General features: G+C 37.7%; 1 pseudogene; it reads right to left on the bottom strand.

The window, feature by feature from the left end:
- LOC131903803 (vomeronasal type-1 receptor 4-like) overlaps window positions 1–21,570 on the bottom strand; it is a 59,541-nt pseudogene extending 37,971 nt beyond the window's left edge.
- Window positions 21,571–22,379: the final 809 nt, after the last annotated feature.

The following is a 22,379-nucleotide window of genomic DNA, read 5'->3' on the forward strand; positions in this document are numbered from 1 at the left end:
GAGTAAGTTTCTGTACAAAAGATGCTAGAAAGTAAGGATAAAATTCTTCATAGCTGCCAGTTTAACATCTTTTTTTTTTTTTTTGGTTTTCTGAGACAGGGTTTTCCTGTGTAGCTTTGCGCCTTTCCTAAAACTCACTCTGTAGACCAGGCTGGCCTAAAACTCACAGAGATCCTCCTGCCTCTGCCTCCTGAGTGCTGGAATTAAAGGCATGCACCACCACTGCCGCCCAGTTTGACATCTTAATGCTCCATGAGTTGTATAGATATTGTCTTCAGGAATGAGACCTTGTTATCAGTGTAAGGAGAAGAAACTTGTCTTGGCCATTGCCTGGATTGTTTGGGGATTCCCAGGGCACCTTTTGGACCAAGAACCCAATTAGATATAGCCCAGTCCTATTCTGCAATCTTCATTTGGGACAAGAGATGGTCAGTTGGGACTCACTTCCCTTTATATGACAACTTCCTTTAGATCACCTACGTGTGTGTGTGGGGGGGGATTTTTAGTGTATTAAATTTCCATACTCATACTATCCCTCAAATACCCCTTAATTTTAGTTGTCTCTCCATTTTTTCTCTCTCACAACTCCCCCTTTTTTCCCACTCTTTACATTGTCCTCCATTCCAGCTCCTATACCAAAAAATATATACTGTAGTGCTGTGGGATGGTCTGTATGTCAAATGTGTTGCTGATTGGTCAATAAATAAATCACTGATTGGCCAGTGGCCAGGCAGGAAGTATAGGCGGGACTAACAGAGAGGAGAATTGAGAGAACAGGAAGCTGGGTGGGGGAGACACTGCCAGCCGCCACCATGACAAGCCGCATGTGAAGATCCCGGTAAGCCATGAGCCATGTGGTAAGGTATAGATTAATGGAAATGGATTAATTTAAGCTGTAAGAACAGTTAGCAAGAAGCCTGCCACGGCCATACAGTTTGTAACCAATATAAGTCTCTTTGTTTATTTGGTTGGGTCTGAGTGGCTGTGGGACTGGCAGGTGTCAGAGATTTGTCCTGACTGTGGGCCAGGCAGGAAAACTCTAGCTACACTGTAGAGAAAAAGAGTGATCAATTTTATATCTGTTTACATATGCCAGGAAAGTATAATGCATATTTCTTAAAGATTATGTAGTTAAGTAAGTAACCATTTATCTTTTTCAAATGATACTTAAGTATTCATTCCTATTAGTAAGAAAAAAATTATAAATGTTGGTAAATATGAAAGTTGGCATGCATTTCCAACTTTAAAGTAAATATTTCAAAGGTGAAAAGAAAGAACATAAAAAAGTAAAATGTTTTTTAACCTCCTGTGTTGCACGAATCTTAAAAGGGCTTATTAATAAAATCAAACCTGGGGGCTAGAGAGATGGCTCAATGTTTAAGAGCACTGCTTGTTCTTCCTAAGGCCCTGAGTTCAATTCCCAACAACCACATGGTGGCTCACAGCCATCTGTAATGAGATCTGGTGCCTTCTTCTGGCTTGCAGGGATATGTGCAGACAGAACACAGTAAACATAATAAATAAATAAATCTTAAAAAATAAATAAAATCAGACCTGAAGCCTGGTATTGGGGTTGAACGCTGGATGATCAGAGAAGCAGAATAAGCCACAGCTACCTCACCTCATCAATTCTTCAGCTGATCCTGTTTCCTCAGACTGGAAGCCTCTGAGTCCTCATCCATATGGATCTCAGCTGCACTGCTGCTCAAAACCCTAAAAGCATAACAGACTCTCGTCCTTGGTTTTCATGCCTTTTGTACCTTTTTGCTTGCTGCCATCACTTCCTGGGATTAAAGGCATGTGCCACCATGCCTGGCTGTTTCCAGTGTGACATTGAACTCATAGAGATCTGGATGGATCTCTGCCTCCAGAATGTGAGGATTAAAGGTGTATGTGCCTAGCTGAGAAGTGTTCTGGAGCTTGATGACATGTTTGCTGCTTTGTGTGTGAGCAGCTGCCTGGCTTGGGCACCCTCAAACAGAAGCAGGGCCTTCTGCCCAGCCTGTGAGACTTCTACGTGGGTACAGGTCATCCTCCTGGGCCTGGCCTTGGCTATTCAGCTAGAGCCACTCTGCAGGCTTGAGGAAACCAAATCGCATGTCTGAGGTTTTTCTCCAGCCCTGGGGTATAGGGTCTCTGTGCTCTTGAGCCAGGAATCTAGTTGCCTCTCCTCCACATTCCTCTCAAGGCATGGGTCCCCGGGCTCCCAGCCCCAGCCTGCAAGGCTGCCTAGATCTGAGATGCTGCTATGTCACCTACTGTGAGGGAGAGAGAAAGAGGGAGGGCAGAACTGAAAACAGGCCTCAGGATAGGACATACCAGCTCTGCCCTGTGAGGCCACATTCCTTTCTCCTCTGTCACTTTCAAGACCAAAATGAAAACAGAAAGAAAAAAAAAAGGTGTATGTGCCACCATTTTCTGGCCTCTAAGTCCCTCTAGTGGCTGTTCTGTTCTCTGAGCCAGATAAGCTTATTAGGGTGCAATATATTGGGGAACACAATATCATTTGAAGCAAATATTTATGCTATGAATGCATAAAAGTGCTTACTAAAATGTTATATCTATAATTATATTGTTATAGATATATAGTGGACAAACTGCTAAAATTCTAATTTTCAAGTATATGTTCCTTTGATGTATCAGGATTTATGATGCTATTAACATAAGAAATGGGGGCCTGGAGAGATGGCTCAGCGGTTAAGAACATAAGAAATGGATGTGTATTTGCTGTAATCCACATTAACATAACAAGTAAATCATAATTTCAGTAACTGTAAGAGAAAAGACTCTGCTACATACCTACTTTAAGAGATATTTTGACACTTTGACGAATAGACACCAGTCATATATTTACCATATGGGTCACCAAGATTGCTCAGCCAGTTGAAAATCCTTCTCATGATATTGACAAGCTGAGTTTGATCCCAGCATACAAATCAGGGTAGAAGAGAGTCTTCTCTTATTGTTATATACTGACCTACACTTGAGAGACAGTACATGAATTATGTGGGGAAAATCGGCGGTGGCGGCGGCGGCGGCGGCAGCACACGCCTTTAATTCCAGCACTCGGGAGGCAGAGTCAAGTGAATCTCTGTGAATTCGAGGCCATCCTGGTCTACAAGTGAGTTCCAGGACAGGCTCCAAAGCTACACAGAAAAACTCTGTCTCGAAAAACCAAAAAAAAAAAAAAAGGGATAGAAAGTTTAAAAATACTTTACAATGTTTGTGATCACAATCCAAACCACTTTTACTGTGGAATAATGCTTTTGTATACTATTTTAATAAAATGCTGATAGGCCAGTAGCCAGGCATGAAGCATGGGTGGGATAAGCAGACAAGGACAATTCTGGGAAAAGGAAGGCTAAGTAGTGAGACACAAGCCCACTCTCCAGGAAGCATCATGTAACGGCACACAGGTAAAGCCATGGAGCACATAGTGACAGATAGATTAACAGAAAAGGTCTGAGTATAGTGTAAGAGCTAGTCAGTAGTCAGCCTGAGCAAATGGCCAAGTAGTTTTAATTAATATAAGCCTCTGTGTGTTTACTTGGATCTGAGTGGTGCAGACTGGGCAGCACATAGGAAAATGTCCAACTACGCATCATGTGCCTAGAAATTAGTAACCTAAATTAAAAGTCCTATGTTTATTCATGTCCCATATCTAACAAATAATTTTATGTACCATCTAAAGAACTGTAACAGCATGAAAATAAGTCCAGTTAGAAACTTGAACCATACCAAAGCTAACATAATAGCCCATGACACTTGTCCACAACTTAGGACATTTTATAGTCATGAAAATGATGAATATTCTTGTGGGTATAAAAAATTAACAAAAGCAATTGGAGAGAGAAAAAGTAAGAGAGAGGGGGCCAGAGAAAGAGAGCGAGAGTGAGATGGGCAGATCCACATATTTGTAAATACAGAAGGCAAAACATGTGCTCCACACAAACATGCACTACCACTGAAAAATTCACATGCCACCTGAACAAACTTTTGAACTCCTGTGTATTTCAATCAACATACCACATCACCTAGATACATATTTATTTTTGTTTTGGCACTGTTTAAGACACAAAGAATGTCTTAGGTGACTAATAAGATGTAACTGAATAAAGAAAATGCAACTTATGTACATGTATCTGGATGCACAGACTAACATGATGAAGATTTATTTACCTGCAAGGAAGTAAAAAAAATAATAATAACTGCAGGAAAAAAATAGATAGAAAAGGGGACCAGAATTTTAAGCCAAATGTGTCCTAATATGAAAGTAAAACACCATATATTTCTTACATTTATTATCTGTCATATATATTGGAAAGATACAGGATTAGATATTCCATAATTTAATGGTAAAACCCCATTGCTGAAGACACCACATGCTGAATCACATAATAAAGTTACTCATTGGAAAGATGCAACTCCTCTGGTTTGATTTTATAGTGCTGGAAAACTATGAATCATCTCATAGAAGAAATACAATCAACACATTCACCCAGCTGTGAACCATGATAGGTACAGTAAAAACAAGCCTGTGTGGGGGTAAATGGACAGAAAGTTATGTTTATAACCAACCATTTTCTGATTGGATCTAAGGTCCATCCCAGAGTATGGAACACATGACTGGAAATATAGAAATGACTAAATTTCTGTGGCTAGATTGTTTCTAGAGGAGAAACAATTCTCCCCTAGACTCTAAGGGAGAAACAAATGCTAATATTCTGCAAAATGGACACAGTATTAAAACAAGGCCTAGTTAAATATTGATATACCATAGATTACTGAATCTCTCAAGCCTCACCAGAGAAAGTCCTTTTTGAAGTTGATGACAACTCAAACAGAAACCCACAACTGATCATGTTGCAGACAATAAGAGACTGTGAAGCTCACAGACATAAATGGGGCAAACAATATATTCATCCCCAGTAAACATAGAGATCTTTGGTGAAGGTCTGTAGAAAGAGTGTAAAAGCTAGAGTGTATGAATAGACTGAGGGAAACATTGTTTTTCAAACACCACAGGGCAGATGACCATATGATGTTACAGTGATTGTGACAGTATTCACAAGACTTGTGAATGCTTAAGTGAAAAAAAAATAGCGTGGATGGCACTGGGAGGTAGGCACAAATCCCAAATTTCTTTTACAGATTATAGATTATATTCAGGATATATTCTCATACCATATATATGCTGATTATAATCCTCCTTCCCTCTACTCCTTCCAGTTTCTCTGACCTCTCCTCTTCACTAAATCCATTCCCTTTCTGTCTCTCATTAGACAAGAACAGACTTCTAAAAGAAAATAGCCAAACATGACACCCTAAAACATAGTAAGATGAAGCAAAAATATCATATCCAAGTTCAACATAGAGCGAGTTGCCTTGTTTTGTTCCAGATTTTCATGTAGTTGTTATGATTTTTTCTCTATTAAGTTCATGTTGGTGATGATCTGGCTGTAAACTACTTTTATTATGCTGAGGTATATCTCTTGTATCTCAAATTTCTCCAGTAATTCTATCATAAAGAGGTGTTGAATTTTGTCAAAGTCATTTCTGCATTCAATGAGATGATCCTGTAGATTTTTTCTTTCAGTTTGCTTATATGGTGGATTACTTTTACTGATTTTCACCTATTGAAGCATCCTTGCATTTCTAGGATGAGACATAGTTAATAATAGTGAATGACCATTTTGATGTGTACTTGGATTTATCTGTTTGGAATATAGTGAGAAAATATTCATCTACGTTCATGATGCAAATAGGCCTGAAATTATTTTTACTTGTTATGCACTTATTTGGTTAGGACAATGAATTGGACAATGTTTCTTTCTTCACATTTTGAGAAATAATGTGAGGTGTATTTATATTAGGTCTTCTTTGAAATTCTGGTAAAATTTTGCACTGAAACCATCTGATCCTGTGATGGTTGTCTTTTTCTTTTTGGTTGTGAGAGTTCAAATGATTGCTTCTATTACACGAGGAGCTATAGGTCTGTTTAAGTTGTTTGTCTGATCTTGATTTAACTTTGGTAAGTGGTAGGCATTGAGAAAATTATCCATGTCTTTTACATATCTAAGTTAAGTGGAATTAAGTTATTTAAACTATGTCCTTACAATTTTCTGCATTTCCTTGGTGTCTGCTGTTATGTCCCATTTTCTTTTTGAAGTTTGCTAATTTGGGATTTTTTTCTCACCAACTTTAATTAATTTGGACAAGGGTACTTCAATCTTATCATTTTTTTATGGAACCAACTCTTGTTTCATTGGTTCTAGGACTTACATTTGTTTTCGTTTCTATTTTATTGATTTAAGCCTTGAGTTCAATTATTTCTTGCTGTCTAATTTTTGGTGTGATTTCTACTTACTTTCTACATATTTCATGTGTACTGTTATGTTAATAGTGTAATTTATCTCTACTTGTTTTCATGTAGACATTTAGTGCTATGGACTATCTCTTAAGTACTGCAATTATGGTATGCTTTGTAATAATTTCCAATCAGTTTTAGCAAGTCTTTAATTTCTGTCTTAACCCATTTTTCATTCAGTAGTTAGTCCTATATTTTCCATGGGTTTGTAAACTTTCTCCTGTTTCTATTGTTGTTGATTCCAGATATAACCACGGTGCTCAGATAGGATGCAAGTTGCTGGTTCAATTTTTCTTGTATCTGTTGATACTTGCTTCGTATCTGGGCATGTGGTCAGTTTTGGAGAAACTTATATAAGCTGCTGTGAAGAAGTATTTTTTGTGCATGTTTGAGTGAAAGGTTCCAAAAATAACACTTAGAACCATTTTTTTAATGTCAGCAAGCTTCAGCATTTTTCTGCTTAATTTAATGCCTGGTCCATTGATGAGAGTGGGACATTGTAGTCTTCCACTATCAGTGTTTGAGAGTCAGTATGTCACTTAAGACATAGTAGTGTTTTATTTATGTACTAGTGTATCCTTAATTTTAGTGCATAGATGTTAAGAATTGGAATGTCCTCTAGGTGGAGTATTTCTTCGATGAGTATGTAGTGACATTCCCTATTTCTTCTCATCAATTTTGTTTTGATGTATATTTTATCAGATATTAAAATGGCTACACCTGAGTGCTTGTTAGATCCTTTGCTTGGAATATATAGTTCTGATTATTTTACCTGAGGTGATATCTATCCTTGATGTAAATGTGTGTCTCCTAAGCAGATGAATGGATTCTGTTTTCACATCCATTCTATTAGTGGGTGTAATTTTATTGTGGAATTGAAATCATGGAGATTGAGAGATAGTAATGACAAATGATTGTTGATTCCTGTTATTTTGTGGTTGTTTTGATGGTGGTGGTAGTGCCAATGTCGTGTGTTTGTGTTTGTGTGTGTGTGTGTGTATGTCTTTACTCTTTTGTCTGGAATCATTTATTCCCCGTGATTCCTAGGGTGTGATTAACCTCTTTAGGTTATATGATTTCTCTAGTGCCTTTTGTAGGACAATATTTATAGACAGCTATGGCTAAAATTTAGTTTTGTCGTCAAATATCTTATTTTGTCCATCAATGGTGACTGTAAATTTTACTGAATATAGTAGTCTGAGTTGGCAGCAAAGGTCTCTTAGAGTCTGTATAATATTTGCCCATGACATTCTGACTTTTAAAGACTTCACAGAGCCAAAAAAAAAAAATGCCGGGTGGTTTTGGTGCAATCTTTAATCCCAGCACCAAGGAGGCAGAGGCAGGTGGATCTCTGTGAGTTCAAGGCCAGCCTGGACTACAGAGTGAGTTCCAGGAAAGGTACCAAAACTACACAAAGAATCCCAGTCTCAAAAAACCAAAAAAATAAGAGAGAAAGAAAAAAAAAGAGAGAGAGTTCACAAAGAACTCAGGTGTTAGGCTCTGACTTTATGTGTTTATTGGTTAATTGATCATTTTCCATGTCATCTTCTAATAAACTTCTTTGTTTTATACATTCAGTATTTTTATTATGTACCAAGGGAAATTGTCTTTCTAGTCCAGTCTACTTACTGTCCTGATTGCTCACTGTACCTTTTTAGGCACTTCCTTCTTTATGTTAGGGAAAATTCCTGGTATGATTTTGTTTAAATATTTTCTGTGCCTTTGATTTGATTTTCTTCTTCTAGTTCAATTATTCTTAGATTTGGTCTTTCCATAATACTCCAGATTTGCTGAATGCTTTGTGCCAGGAGTTTTTAAGATTTTATGTTTTCATTACTAAAGTATCTCTTTATTCTATTATGCTCAGTACCTAAGATTCTCTTTTCCACAGTTTATATTTTGTTTGTGAGGTTTGTATTGGAGGTTCCTGTTTGAGTTCCTACATTTTTAACTTCCAGACTTTCTTCAGGTAGGGATTTAGTTATTGATCCTATATTCCCATTCCTGTCTTGAACGGTTTTATGCATTTCCTTCCATTGTTTATTTGTGTTTTCACAGATGTCTTTAAGGGATTTATTCTTTTCATCTTTAAAGACCTCTATTACGTGCTAAATGGTATTTTTACATCTTTGTCATGTGTTCCAGCTGTGTTGTCTCACTCAGTGGATACTGCAGTAGTGTTATGGGGCTGTAGTGGAGACATAGTGTTCTGATTATTATTGTTTGTATTTTTACATTGATGTCTAGGCATCTAGGTTTAGTATGATTATAATTCTAGGTGTTGATATCTGAACTAGTCTTTCTTTTGTGGACACTGTGTTTTTTAATTGATTTTGCCTTCTCCCATTGTTAGGAGAATAGTGTGTCTGATGTTACCTGGTAGGAACTTTGTCTATGATCATTATGAATTTGGTCACTGATCCTTCAGGTCACTGATATGTTTCTAGTTATTGTGAGATGACACTTAGAAATGGAGATGAGCTCAGAATATATCTGAGTGGGACCAAAGGCAGGAGGAGACAAGGTGTTCCACTGATATCTGCTTAGTTTCGAGGGAACATGCCTGAGGAGAGTCTTGTTGGCACTGCAGATTGAGATAACAGTGTATGTTGTGAGGAAGGCTGGAAGAAAGGGTCTACATGATTCACTGAAGATGGATCTATCATAGAAGGGAGGCCTCAGTAGGTGATCTGTTACAGAGCTGGGGGTGAGAGCAGGGGTTGGAGGTGGAGTGAAAGAGTCAGAGATGAAGATCTGCAGTTAACCTACTTGCATCCCTGGATTGGAAGGAATCCCTGCATTCCTACCAATGGAACGAGATGAAAAAAACAGTTCAAGACATGGAAGAAGAAATAGAATCAATAAAGAAATCCATAACTGAGGAACATCTGGAAATTAAAAATTACAGATTTTATTTGTATGAAATCTTCTCATTTTGCATTTTCCTCCCTCTACTCCACCAAGTTTCTCCCTAGTTTTCCTCACATCTGGATGCACCCCTTCTGTCTCATTAAAAAACAAACAAGCTTCTGAGGGATAATAATAAAATAAAATGAGTCCAAAAATAATGGAGTAAAACAAAGTCAGCAAAGAGATGGAAAAGATCCCAAGAAAAGGAACAAGAAACACATAATCACAGAGACAGCCACTTTTTCACACACTCAGGACTCAAAAAAACCCCACAAAACCAGAAGCTACAAGCTATATTTATTTATGCAAAGGACCAATATGGCCAAGATACAGAGAGAGAGAGAGAGAGAGAGAGAGAGAGAGAGAGAGAGAGAGAGAGAGAGATTGAGAAACAGAGAGACACAGTGAGGAAATAAAAATAAAAGATAAAATTAAAAATGCATTTAAAAAACAGAAAGATTAAATTTAAAATATTTTTAAAAAGTCCTGGCACAACAAAATGAAACAAAGAACCTCCTCTCTACTCTGTGAAGATAGAAGAGCTGTTTGGACCCAAAATCATCAAGGAAGCCTTTCCAGTCTCAAGCAGCCATTGTCTGTGGAACTCCTCTACACAGGGGAGTTAACAAGTTGGCTGCAACCAAGTGCTGCCAGATGCAGTCTGTGGATCCTAGCCTGCACCCAGTATGGTGAAGAAACGGAAAATGGTAGAGGAGAGAAGAATTTCCTTGGATTCCAACAACAGTCTATGCAAACAATATCCCCTCCATGGCCATCTCACCTGCAACCATGCTCTCAGATCCTGCTTGCTAAGGATGAAACTGTGCCTGAAAATGTTAAGCAAAGGCTGCATGCACTGTGTGAAACCAAGTCTTCCAATTCATAGTTAGTCTCTCACTGTGCTTCTTTAACTTGTTAGGTCTTAGGATAAAGATTTATTTAAAAGAGTTGCTTTATAATTTTAGACACACAGTAGTGTATAGGAATCTATTATGTATGCATCACTCAATTCTTCCATGAATCTCAATTAATTGAAAATCACTGCTACAGAGAAAAACAATGACATCATGAGGTTTGTAGGCAAATGGGTGGAACTAGTAAATATTATCCTGGGTTATGTAACCCAGACTCAAAAGGACAAATGTAATATGTACTCACTCATAAGTAGATACTAGATGTAAAGCAAAGGATAACCAGACTGCAATCCACAGCTCCAGGGAGGCTAGCTAGTAAGGAGGACCCTAGAAAAGATGCAAGGATCACCCAGCAATGGAGAAGTAGATGAGATCTCCATGAGTAAACTGAGGTTGAGGGGGCATAATGGAGGGCAGGGGACCAGGAAATGAGAGCCCAGGGAAGTGGGAGGTTTGAGCTGGAATGGGAACAGAGTGGGAGAACAAGAAAAGAGATACCATGATAAATAAAAACACCATGGGGGTAGGAAAAAGCAGAGTGCTAAGGAGATTCCCAGGAATACACAAAGATGACTCTATCACAGAGTACTGTCAATGATCCAGGGGTTGACTGACCTGACCTACTCTGGTTATTAGACGGCTGAATACCCTAACTGTCATTATAAAACTCCCATCCAATGACTGATGGAAGCAGATGCAGAGATACATGACTGGGTCCCAGGCAGAGCTCCAGGAGTCCAATCAATGAGAGAGAGGAGGGATTCAATGAGCAAGTAATATCCAGACCATGATTGGAAAAATTATAGAGACAACTAGCCAAACTAGTGGAGACACATGAACTGTGGACCAATAGCTGAGGAGCTCCCATGCTACTGGACTAGGCCTTCTGGATAAGTGAGGCAGTTGTTCAGCTTGAACTGTTTAGGGGGCCCCTAGGGAGTGGGAATGGGACTCCTCCTTAGTGCATGGGCTGATTTTGTAGCCTAGTGCCTGTGATGAGACACTTTTCACTTTGTGCAGCCTTGGTGCAGGGAGGAGGGGCTTGGACCTGCCTCATCTGAGTGTACCAGGCTCTGCTGACTCTCCATGGGATACCTTGACTTGGAGGAAGTGGGAATGAGGTGTAGGTTGGGGAGGAGTGCTTGGGGGTGGGAAGAGGCAGGACAGGGGAATCAGAGGTTGGTATGTAAAATGAATAAAAAAATCTCAATAAATAAAAGGGGGAAAAGGAAAAAAATCACTGCTATAGCTAACATTACACTAGTAAAGAAAAGTGAGAGAAGTTTTGCTCAATTAAAATTTTGTATATTAGTACTTGATTAATGTGATCAGATAGGATTTAAACTGACAACAAAGATAGAGAAAAACAGGACATATAAATATCTCAAATAAAACATGGTTAGTTATAGAAATAAAGAGCATCACAGACTTATTTTAATACAGTTACACCATTTTTATCTAGCATTGTATACTTTTGTAGTAAAACACTCCAAATTTATAATTTATTACTAGGCAAAATTGAGGTATCTCCAAACATGGAGGAAAATAGAGCTGGAAACTGTCTCATGATAGGTGTGTATTGTTTGAAATGGACCAAGGGGCTGGAGAGATGGCTCAATGGTTAAGAACACTGACTGCTCTTCTAGAGGTCTTGAGTAATTCCTAGCAAGCACATAGTGGCCTACAACCACCTGTTATGAGATCTGGTGCCCTCTTCTGGCCCGCAAGGACACATGCAGACAGAATACTGTATACATAATAAATAAATAAATCTTCATAAAATAAAATATAATAAATATATATTCTAAAAACAATGGTCCAAATCCCAGATCGGTACATACATAATCATTTATTCATAATGATGTTAAAATCGCAAATAAAGTATAATTAAAAACAGCTTAAGTCGGCCAGGCAGTGGTGGTGTATGCCTTTAATCCCAGCACTTGAGAGGCAGAAGCAGGCAGATCTTTGTGAGTTTGAGGCCAGCCTGGTCTCCAAAACGAGTTCCAGGAATGGCCCAAAGTTACACAGAGAAACCCTGTCTGGAAAAAAAACAAAAACAAAAATAAAAAACAGCTTAAGTCAACTGCAATAGCTTAATAGATATAAAGAAGTAACACAGGATGAAACTTGGGAAATTTGCCCAGCGTTGCCCTTGGTCAGAGGATACAGTGAATGGCTAATTGATAACTGAGCGTGCATTTTTTTCTTTCTAAGAATTTATTAATTTATTTTACTTAATTAATTTATTAATTTTATATCATGATGACAGTCTTCCCTCCCTCCTCTCATGCCACTCCCTTTCCCCCTTCCCCTGAATCCTGCCTCCAACCATGATTCCTCCATATTCACTCAAAAAGATGCAGGCCTCCCATGAGCACAAGCAAATCATGGTATATCAAGTTACCATACGACCAAACACTTTCCCCTGCATCCATTGCTCATGGCAGTCTACCCTGAGAAATAGGTTATTAATAGCCAGACAAAGCACTGGGACAACCCACACTTCTATTGCCAGGAGTCTCAGAAATAGACCAAGCTACACAATTGTCACATATGCACAGAGGCCCAAAATCAGTTCCATACAGCTGTGCATATAATTTTCTTAGGAATGGAGGAAGACTGATAAGTAACCCTACTGTCATGGCCATGTATACATACTGCCCTGTGTTGGCCTGAAAGTTCTTATTAATTGTGTAATTGAAATAATTGATTTCTATACATCAAATTATATTGATATTATGTAAGTTTAGGTGCAACGTGAAAAGAGTCTACAGTGCACCCCTGAATGTTTTGCAACATTCTCTGATTGAATATATATGTTAGATAGGTGTTTTGTGATAAAAAGGAAGACAATTCTTTAAGCAAAATAAAAAATTTTATATATATATATATATATATATATATATATATATATATATATATATATATATATATGACTGGAGGTGTTCGGAGTGAATAATACTAAGGCTAATGTTAACCTTAAGGTTTTTTTTTTTTTGCTAGAGTTTTCCTACAGTAGATTGATTAGATCTTGTTTTTATGTCATTTACAAAATCACTTGATATTCTAGTGAGGTCATTTACTCGTACTCTTTTGATTGTCTTTGACTTCTGGACTCTGACTGGGGAGAGAGTCATGGGTTACTTGCACCAAGTTACCTAAATCCCAACATTTCCCCTTCAACTTAGTCTTAAATGGAATTAAAATCAAGAGGTTCACTGAGATGTTAAGAATAGATTTGCATCATAGAGATGTCACCCGTGAGAGGAACAACATAAAACATGTCTTTGAATTCCATGTGCAGATACACAACATGTTAACACTGAAGTTGCAGGAAACTGAATTACATCACTGTAGTTTAGTATTTTTGAAAAACAGCTTGTTTGAGAGTAGCTTGAAAGCTTTTGAGGGTGAGCCTGAAAGCTTAACCAGCCAAATGCTTCTAGTTTCTGGTCTACACGCCTTATATATCTTTCTACTTTCTGCCATCACTCCCTAGGATTAAAGACTCATTTCTGAGGGAAGCAGAGGCGGCAGGCCTCAGAGGCAGGCAGGCAGAGGCGGCAGGTGGCGGCCGAGACGCAGCTGTAATAAAGACCAGAAACTGAGCTATTACCCACTGAATAGTTAGTGAAAACAAGCTCTTAATCAAGAGCTTGGAACAGGGATGCCTTTAATTCCAACACCCGGGGAAGGAGCTGTCTCCATGAGACGAGACCAGAACAGAACTGTATACTCTGTCTGGGGCCAAGCCAGGTCCCAGCTGCTGATCCTGTGAAACCTAACAACTTGGAGGTGTTGGTGAGACTACCCTGCTCAGCTGAAATCCATCCAGGAAAGGATTCAGAATCCTACAGTTTGAAGTCTAAGAAAAAAAAGATCAGCTGAGGAGTTAACAAATGAGCAAAACGTGACCTGAGAACACAGAAGAAGGCACCGCCCAGCCACTGAAGCAGATCACCAGAATCCTAAGTATACACTTCACCGACTGAGAACAGGTAAGCTCCCATCTCCAGATGGACAGATCAGGTCTCTAACCCCTAGGCCCTACCCATCAGAGTCCCATCAACCAGACAGCTGCTTTTCCCTGCTCCCCCACCAATCCCCCCCAAAAAAAACAAAAAAAACCCAAACCCCTACGAACCTTACAACCACTGAAACCATAAGCTCACCCTACACCAACTGGGAACAATTGCTCCCAGAGACAGAACCCACTAACACTGATTTGACTAAGCTGCTCCTGAAGAAACAGAGCCCAACAGTACCAATTCGACCAAGAACTGCTAGTGAACCAAGACTGAAAATTAGAACAAGAGAGGCACCTTCAGACACAGACACAGCCTGCACCGAGCAGAGGAAGAGATGAGTAGACGCCAGTGCAAAAATACAGGCAAAAACACAAAGACCTATACGACAACATCAGAACCTAGTGATTCTACACCTGCAAGACCTGAACACACCAAGGCAGAAGAAACAGAAGAAATCAATCCTAAAAATGACTTTAAGAAGATGATCGAGGCTCTTAAAGAAGAAATAAAAAATTTCCTTAAAGAGGAAATAAAATTTCCTTAAAGAGGAAATGAAAATCTCCATTAAAGAGGAAACAAAAATTCCCTTAAGGAGGAAATGAAAAACTCCATTAAAGTGGAAATAAAAAACTCCCTTAATGAGGAAATAAAAAAAAATTCCCTTAAAGAAATGGAAGAAAAAACAAACAAAAAATTAGAAGAAATCAAAGAAAGCCAAGAAAAATTAATTAAACCAATGAAAGAAACATTCCAAGATCTGAAAAATGAAATTGAGACAATAAAGAAAACACAAACTGAGGGAATGCTGGAAATAGAAATCCTGGCTAAATGAACAGAAACTATAGAAACAAGCATAACCAACTGAATACAAGAGATGGAACAAAGAATCTCTGACACTGAAGACACAATAGAGAAAATAGATTCATCAGTCAAAGAAAACACTAAAGACAAAAAAGTCATAACACAAAACGTCTAGGAAATTTGGAACACCATGAAAAGGCCAAATCTAAGAATAATAGGAATAGAAGAAGGAGAAGAATGCCAACTCAAAGGCAAAGAAAATATATTTAACAAAATCACACAAGAAAACTTTCCTCACCTAAAGAAAGAAATGCCTATGAAGATACAAGAAGTTTACAGAACACCAAATAGACTGCATCCAAAAAAAAAGTCCCCTCACCACATAATAATCAGAACACTAAACATACAGAACGAAGAAAAAATATTAAGAGCCGCAAAGGAAAAAGACCAAGTAACATATGAAGGCAAACCCATCAGAATAGCACCAGACTTCTCAACAGAGACTATGAAAGCTAGAAGGTCCTGGACAAATGTTATGCAGACACTAAGAGACCATGGATGCCTACCCAGACTATTATACCAAGCAAAACTCTCAATCCCCATAGGCAGAGTAAACAAAATATTCCATGATAAAACCAGATTTAATCAATACCTGTCCACAAACCCAGCCCTACAGAAAGCACTAGAAGGAAAATCCAACCCAAAGAAACTAAACACACCCATGAAAACTCAGGCAATAGAATATCCCACACCAACAAACACCAAAGAAGGACAACACAACAGGACCACAAAAAATAACAGGAATTAACAATCACTGCTCATTAATATCCATCAATATCAATGGTTTCAACTCACCTATGAAAAGACACAGACTAACAGAATGGATAAGAAAACAGGATCCATCTATCTGCTGCATATAAGAAATACACCTTAACTTCAAAGACAGACACTACCTCAGAGTAAAGGGCTGGGAAAAGCCTTTCCAAGCAAATGGACCTAAGAAACAAGCTGGTGTAGCTATCCTAATATCTAATAAAATAGACTTCAAACTAAAATCAATTGAAAGAGATCAGGATGGATATTACATATTTATCACAGGAAAAATCCACCAAGATGAAGTCTTGATTCTGAACATTTATGCCCCAAATACAAAGGCACACACATTTATAAAAGAAACATTATTGAAACTTAAATCGCACATCAAACCACACATATGTAGTGGGAGATTTCAACACACCACTCTCACCAAAAGACAGATCTACCAGACTGAAACTTAACAAAAAAATAAAGGACGTAACAGATGTTATGACTCAAATGGACTTAATAGATATCTACAGAACATTCCATCCTAACAAAAAACAATATAACTTCTTCTCAACACCCCATGGAACCTTCTCAAAAATCGACCACATGCTTGGCCACAAAATAAATCTCAACAGATACAGAAAAATGGAATAACCTCCTGAATCTTATCAGACCACCATGCCTTAAAGTTAGACTTCAACAGCAACAAAAGTTGTAGAAAGCCTACAATCTCATGGAAACTGAATAATGCCCACATGAAACATCAATGGGTCAAGGAAGAAATAAAGAAAAAAATTAAAGATTTCCTAGAATTCAATGAAAATGAAAGTACAACATACCCAAGCTTATGGGACACTATGAAAGCAGTGCTAAGAGGAAAATTCATGGGTCTAAGTGCACACATGAAGATGGAGAAATCCCATACCAATGAATTAACAGCACAACTGAAAGCTCTAGAACAAAAAGAAACAAACTCACCCAGGAGAAACAGATGCCAGGAAATAATCAAATTGAGTGCTGAAATCAACAAAATAGAAAACAAGAAAACAATACAAAAAATCAATGAAATAAAGAGTTGGTTCTTTGAAAAAATCAACAATATCGACAAACCCCCTAGCCAAATTAACCAAAAGGCAAAGAGAGAGCACCCAAATTAACAAAATCATAAACGAAAATGGAGACACAACAACAGACAATGAAAAAATCCAGAGAATCATCAGATTATACTTCAAAAACCTGTACTCCACAAAAATGGAAAATCTGAAAGAAATGGACAATTTTCTTGATAGATACCACATACCAAAATTAAATCAAGACCAGATAAGCCATTTTAATAGACCAATAACCCCTGAAGAAATAGAAACAGTCATCAAAAGTCTCCCAACCAAAAAAAGCCCAGGACCAGATGGTTTTAGTGCAGAATTCTACCAGAATTTCAAAGAAGAACTAATACCAATACACTTAAAATTTTTCCACACAAAGGAAACAGAAGCAACACTGCCAAACTCTTTTTATGAGGCTACAATTACCCTGATACCCAAACCACACAAAGATGCAACAAAGAAAGAGAATTACAGACCAATCTCCCTCGTGAACATTGATGCAAAAATACTCAACAAAATATTGGCAAACCGAATCCAAGAATACATCAAAAAAATTATCCATCATGACCAAGTAGGTTTCATCCCAGGGATGCAAGGATGGTTCAACATAGAAAAATCTGTCAATGTAATACACCATATAAACAAACTGAAAGAAAAAAAAACACATGATCATCTCATTAGATGCTGAAAAAGCCTTTGACAAAATCCAACACTACTTCATGATAAAGAACTTAGAGAGATCAGGAATACAAAGAACAGAACATTCTTAAACATAATAAAGGCAATTTACAGCAAGCCAACAGCCAACATCAAATTAAATGGAGAGAAACTCAAAGCGATACCACTAAAATCAGGAACAAGACAAGGCTGCCCATTCTCCCCATATTTATTCAATATAGTACTAGAAGTTCTAGATAGAGCAATAAGACAACAAAAGGATGTCAAAGGGATACAAATTGGAAAGGAAGAAGTCAAACTTTCACTGTTTGCAGATGATATGATAGTATACATAAGTGATCCCAAAAATTATACCAGGGAACTCCTAAGCTGATAAACTCCTTCAGTAAAGTGGCAGGATACAAGATCAACTCAAAAAAGTCAGTAACCCTCCTATACACAAATGATAAAAGGGCTGAGAAAGAAGTCAGAGAAACATCACCCTTTACAATAGCTACAAATAATATAAAATACCTGGGGATAACACTAACTAAACAAGTGAAGGACCTTTTTGATAAAAACTTTAAATCTCTAAAGAAAGAAATTGAAGATCTCAGAAAAAGGAAGGATCTCCCATGCTCATGGATTGGTAGGATTAACATAGTAAAAATGGCAATCTTACCAAAAGCAATCTACAGATTCAATGAAATCCCCATCAAAATCCCAACACAATTCTTCGCAGACTTGGAAAGAAAAATACTCAACTTCATATGGAAAAACAAAAGACTCAGGATAACTAAAAGAATCCTGTATGATAAAGCAACCTCTGGAGGCATCACCATCCCTGACCTCAAGCTCTACTGTAGAACTATTTTAACAAAAACAGCTTGGTACTGGTATAAAAACTAACATACAGACCAATGGAATCGAACTGAAGACCCTGACATTAATCCATGCACATATGAACACCTGATTTTTGACAAAGAAGCCAAAACTATACAATGGAAAAAAGAAAATATCTTCAACAAATGGTGCTGGCATACCTGGATGTCAATATGTAAAAGATTACAAATAGATCCATATCTGTCACCAGGCACAAAACTCAAGTCCAAGTGGATCAAAGACCTCAACATAAATCCAGTGACACTAAACTTAATAGAAGAGAAAGTAGGAAGTATTCTTGAACGCATTGGCACCGGAGACCACTTCCTACATATAATACCAACAGCACAGAAACACCAAACACAACAATTAATAAATGGGACCTCTTGAAACTGAGAAACTTTGGCAGGGCAAAAGACGCAGTCAATATGACAAAAAGACAGCCAACAGAATGGGAAAAGATCTTCACCAACCCCACATCTGACAGAGGATTGATCTCCACAGCATATAAAGAACTCAAGAAACTAGACATCAAAATACTGAACAATCCAATTAAAAAAATGGGCTAAAAAGCTAAACAGAGAATTCACTAAACAAGAATCAGAAATGGCTGAAAGACGTTTAAAGAAATGCTCAACATTCTTAATCATCAGAGACATGCAAATCAAAATGACTCTGAGATACCACCTTACACCTGTCAGAATGGCTAATTTCAAAAACACTGAAGACAGTTTATGTTGGAGAGGATGTGGAGCAAAGGGAACACTCCTCCACTGTTGGTGGGAATGCAAGCTTGTACAACCACTGTGGAAATCAATATGGCTGTTTCTCAGAAAATTAGGAGTCGAACTACCTCAAGATCCAGCCATAACACTCTTGGGCATATACCCAAGGAATGCTGATTCATACCACAAAGATACATGCTCAACTATGTTCATAGCAGCACTATTTGTAATAGCCAGAACCTGGAAACAACCTAGATGCCCCTTAACTGAAGAATGGATTAAGAAAATGCAGTACATATACACAATGGAGTACTACTCAGCAGAGAAAAACAATGACAGCATGAAATTTGTAGGCAAATGAATAGAATTAGAAAAAATCATCCTGAGTGAGGTAACCCAAACCCAGAAGTACAAACATGGTATGTACTCACTCATAAGTGGATTCTATATATAAAGTAAAGAACAATCAGACTACAACCCACAGAACCATGGAGGATATAATATATAGCATGGAGGTCCCTAGGACAACTGTGGCTCATAATAAATTTCGGTTTCACTTAAAAAAAAAAAACAGGTTCAATAGTCTATCTTTTTATCCTATCACATATATATATATATATATATATATATATATATATATATATATATATCCCCATTTCCTTTTAGAAAGAGATTGCATTTTTTCTCAACCACTTCATCGCTTTCATAATAGTGTTGGATTGCTCCAACAAGTCTCTTTCCCACAGATGGAAAATCTCTGAGGCACTTGTTTTCAGGCCTTCTATTTCCTTTTGGCAACAAAAGATAAACACTATAATGGCAAAAGTGACCTCCTTGTCCCAAGATAAAGTGTGAATAAATGGCCAAACACACAGTCACAGGTTTATTTTGGAAAAACAGGTAGGCATTTCTCAGCTGGATCCAGAATAACTAATACTCACAGAGGTCGGGAAAATTGTGTAGCATGTCTATCAAGAAGCTGAGAATCATTAACCATGACCATAATCTCCTTCCTTTTCCAGACTACAGGATGAAATATTGGGAGATCAGGAACCTGGGTTCAGTAAATCTCACTCCAACACCTCTGGGAAAGCATCAGCAACCACAGTATCATCTGGACTGGCAATCCTCTCTTCTGCACACCACACCAAATGCTGAGACAGCCATCTAGCTTCATTTTCTTCCTGTGAAATAACACAAACATGTCCTTGACCCCATATCAAAAGAAGGTTGTATCCCTTTCATAACCCAGTGCAAAAGTCCTTACATTTCACCTCAGCAGAAGTTGTTTGAGTGCCATCATGCCAGAATCTATATGTGGCAGATTGCTCATGGGCATTCAATTTCAAAATATTTCAAATAAAGAGGGAATAATTGAATGCATTATATAGTGACTGAGGATATAAGTCCCCCTTTTTATTTTGTGAAGATGGATCTTGAGACTTCCATGGGCTCATTCAACAACATCTTGTCCTTGAGGATTATAAGGAATGACTGTGTTATGCTCAATTTTCCATTGGGAACAAAACTGCTGAAAAACATTACTAATATATCCCAAATCATTATCTGTTTTTATAATTTTAGGAATCCCCATATATGAACAACCTTTTAAGTAATGAGCTATCCTATGCTTGGCAGCTTCCCCAATTTGCCCAATAGCCATCAAAAAAAAAACCTGAATAGGTATTGACTGTAAGATTCACATATTTTAATTTGCCAAATTCTGCAACATGAGTAACATCCATTTTTCGTAAATGTTTGGGAAGACGGACTCAAGGATTACCCCTAAGGAAGGCACAGGCAAATACTGTGGACACACATCACATTGTTTATCAATCTAATTAGCAACTTCCCTGGTAAGGCCAAATTGTTTTCTTAAACTTCTGTTATTCTGATAATGAAGGGCATGTGACTGTTGAGCTAACTGTACCTAGGATGAGGTGACCATCTCTGTTAATTTATCAGCTGATGTATTATCATCAACTAGATGGGCAAGATGATTGCAATGACCGTAATATGAACCACAAAGCATGACCACTTTCTTCAATAAACAGCATTTTGAATTTGCTGAAATAACATCCTAACATGACCATTAGTAGTCCCAATGCAGGAAACAGTCTCTATAAATTGAAGGGCTCAAAAATATAATGACTATCAGTATACAAATTAAATGAGCTATTTACAAAAAAATTGGAAAACCATAGACACAGCTCAAAATTCTACTACCTGATCTAAAGCTGGAGCTGTTTGTACTGCATAACCTTTACCATTAATGACATAAGCAACTCTTCCATTGAAGTAACCATCAGTAAAAACCAGCATAGCATCTTTTACGGGATCTTTTATCACAACTTTAGGAAATATAAATGAATGCATTTGGGTAAATTGAAACAATCAATCAACTGGACAATGTTGACCAATTTGACCCCAAAACTGAGCAAAAGCAATTTCCCAAAAATCATTATATTAAAATAAACAATCAGCTTCTGTTTAGTAAAAGGAATGTTGATCACACTTGGTTCTCTACCAAATTATCACTTAGAATCTATCCAGGTTTTCTGTGTTAAACAAGCTACTGCTTCATAACAAGAGTTCAACAATCAGGCAGGTAAAACAGCTAGATTCAAATACAATAACAGCCCATTTCACAATAACACAGCTGTTGGAGTATGTCATGTAGGAAGCACATAGATTCCCCATGGTTTTGCATAGTCAACATAGCATACTTGCTGATGTTGAATGGCATGCTCCACCTGAGCCAGTACTTGTCTAGCAATATCTGTAAGATAACTAGGGAAACTAGGATCACTATTTCCTGAAAGAATCTCACTGAGGGGCTCCAGATCGCCCACAGACAACTTCAAATAGGTCCATAGCCATTTAATATCCCAAATAATTTTTGAAAACCTTTCAATGTTTGCAAGCTATGTTTCCTAATTTCCATTTTCTGAAGTTTAATTTCTTTAGAATACAATATATGTCCCAAATACTGAACAGGCAGCTGTCTTTGTACTTTCCTGTGGCATATAACATTGTTGCATGATCAAGACTCTGCTGAAGCGGTATAGATATGGCAAGCAAAACTCCTCCATTTTTAAGGGTAAGCAATATATCATTTATATAACACAGTGTATTCCTCTTGGTATCCTTCTTTGATTTACATTTATTAGCCCAATGCTTCCCTC

This window comes from Peromyscus eremicus, chromosome 1 (genome assembly GCF_949786415.1).
Source record: "Peromyscus eremicus chromosome 1, PerEre_H2_v1, whole genome shotgun sequence".
In the NCBI taxonomy this organism is placed as follows: Eukaryota; Metazoa; Chordata; class Mammalia; order Rodentia; family Cricetidae; genus Peromyscus; species Peromyscus eremicus.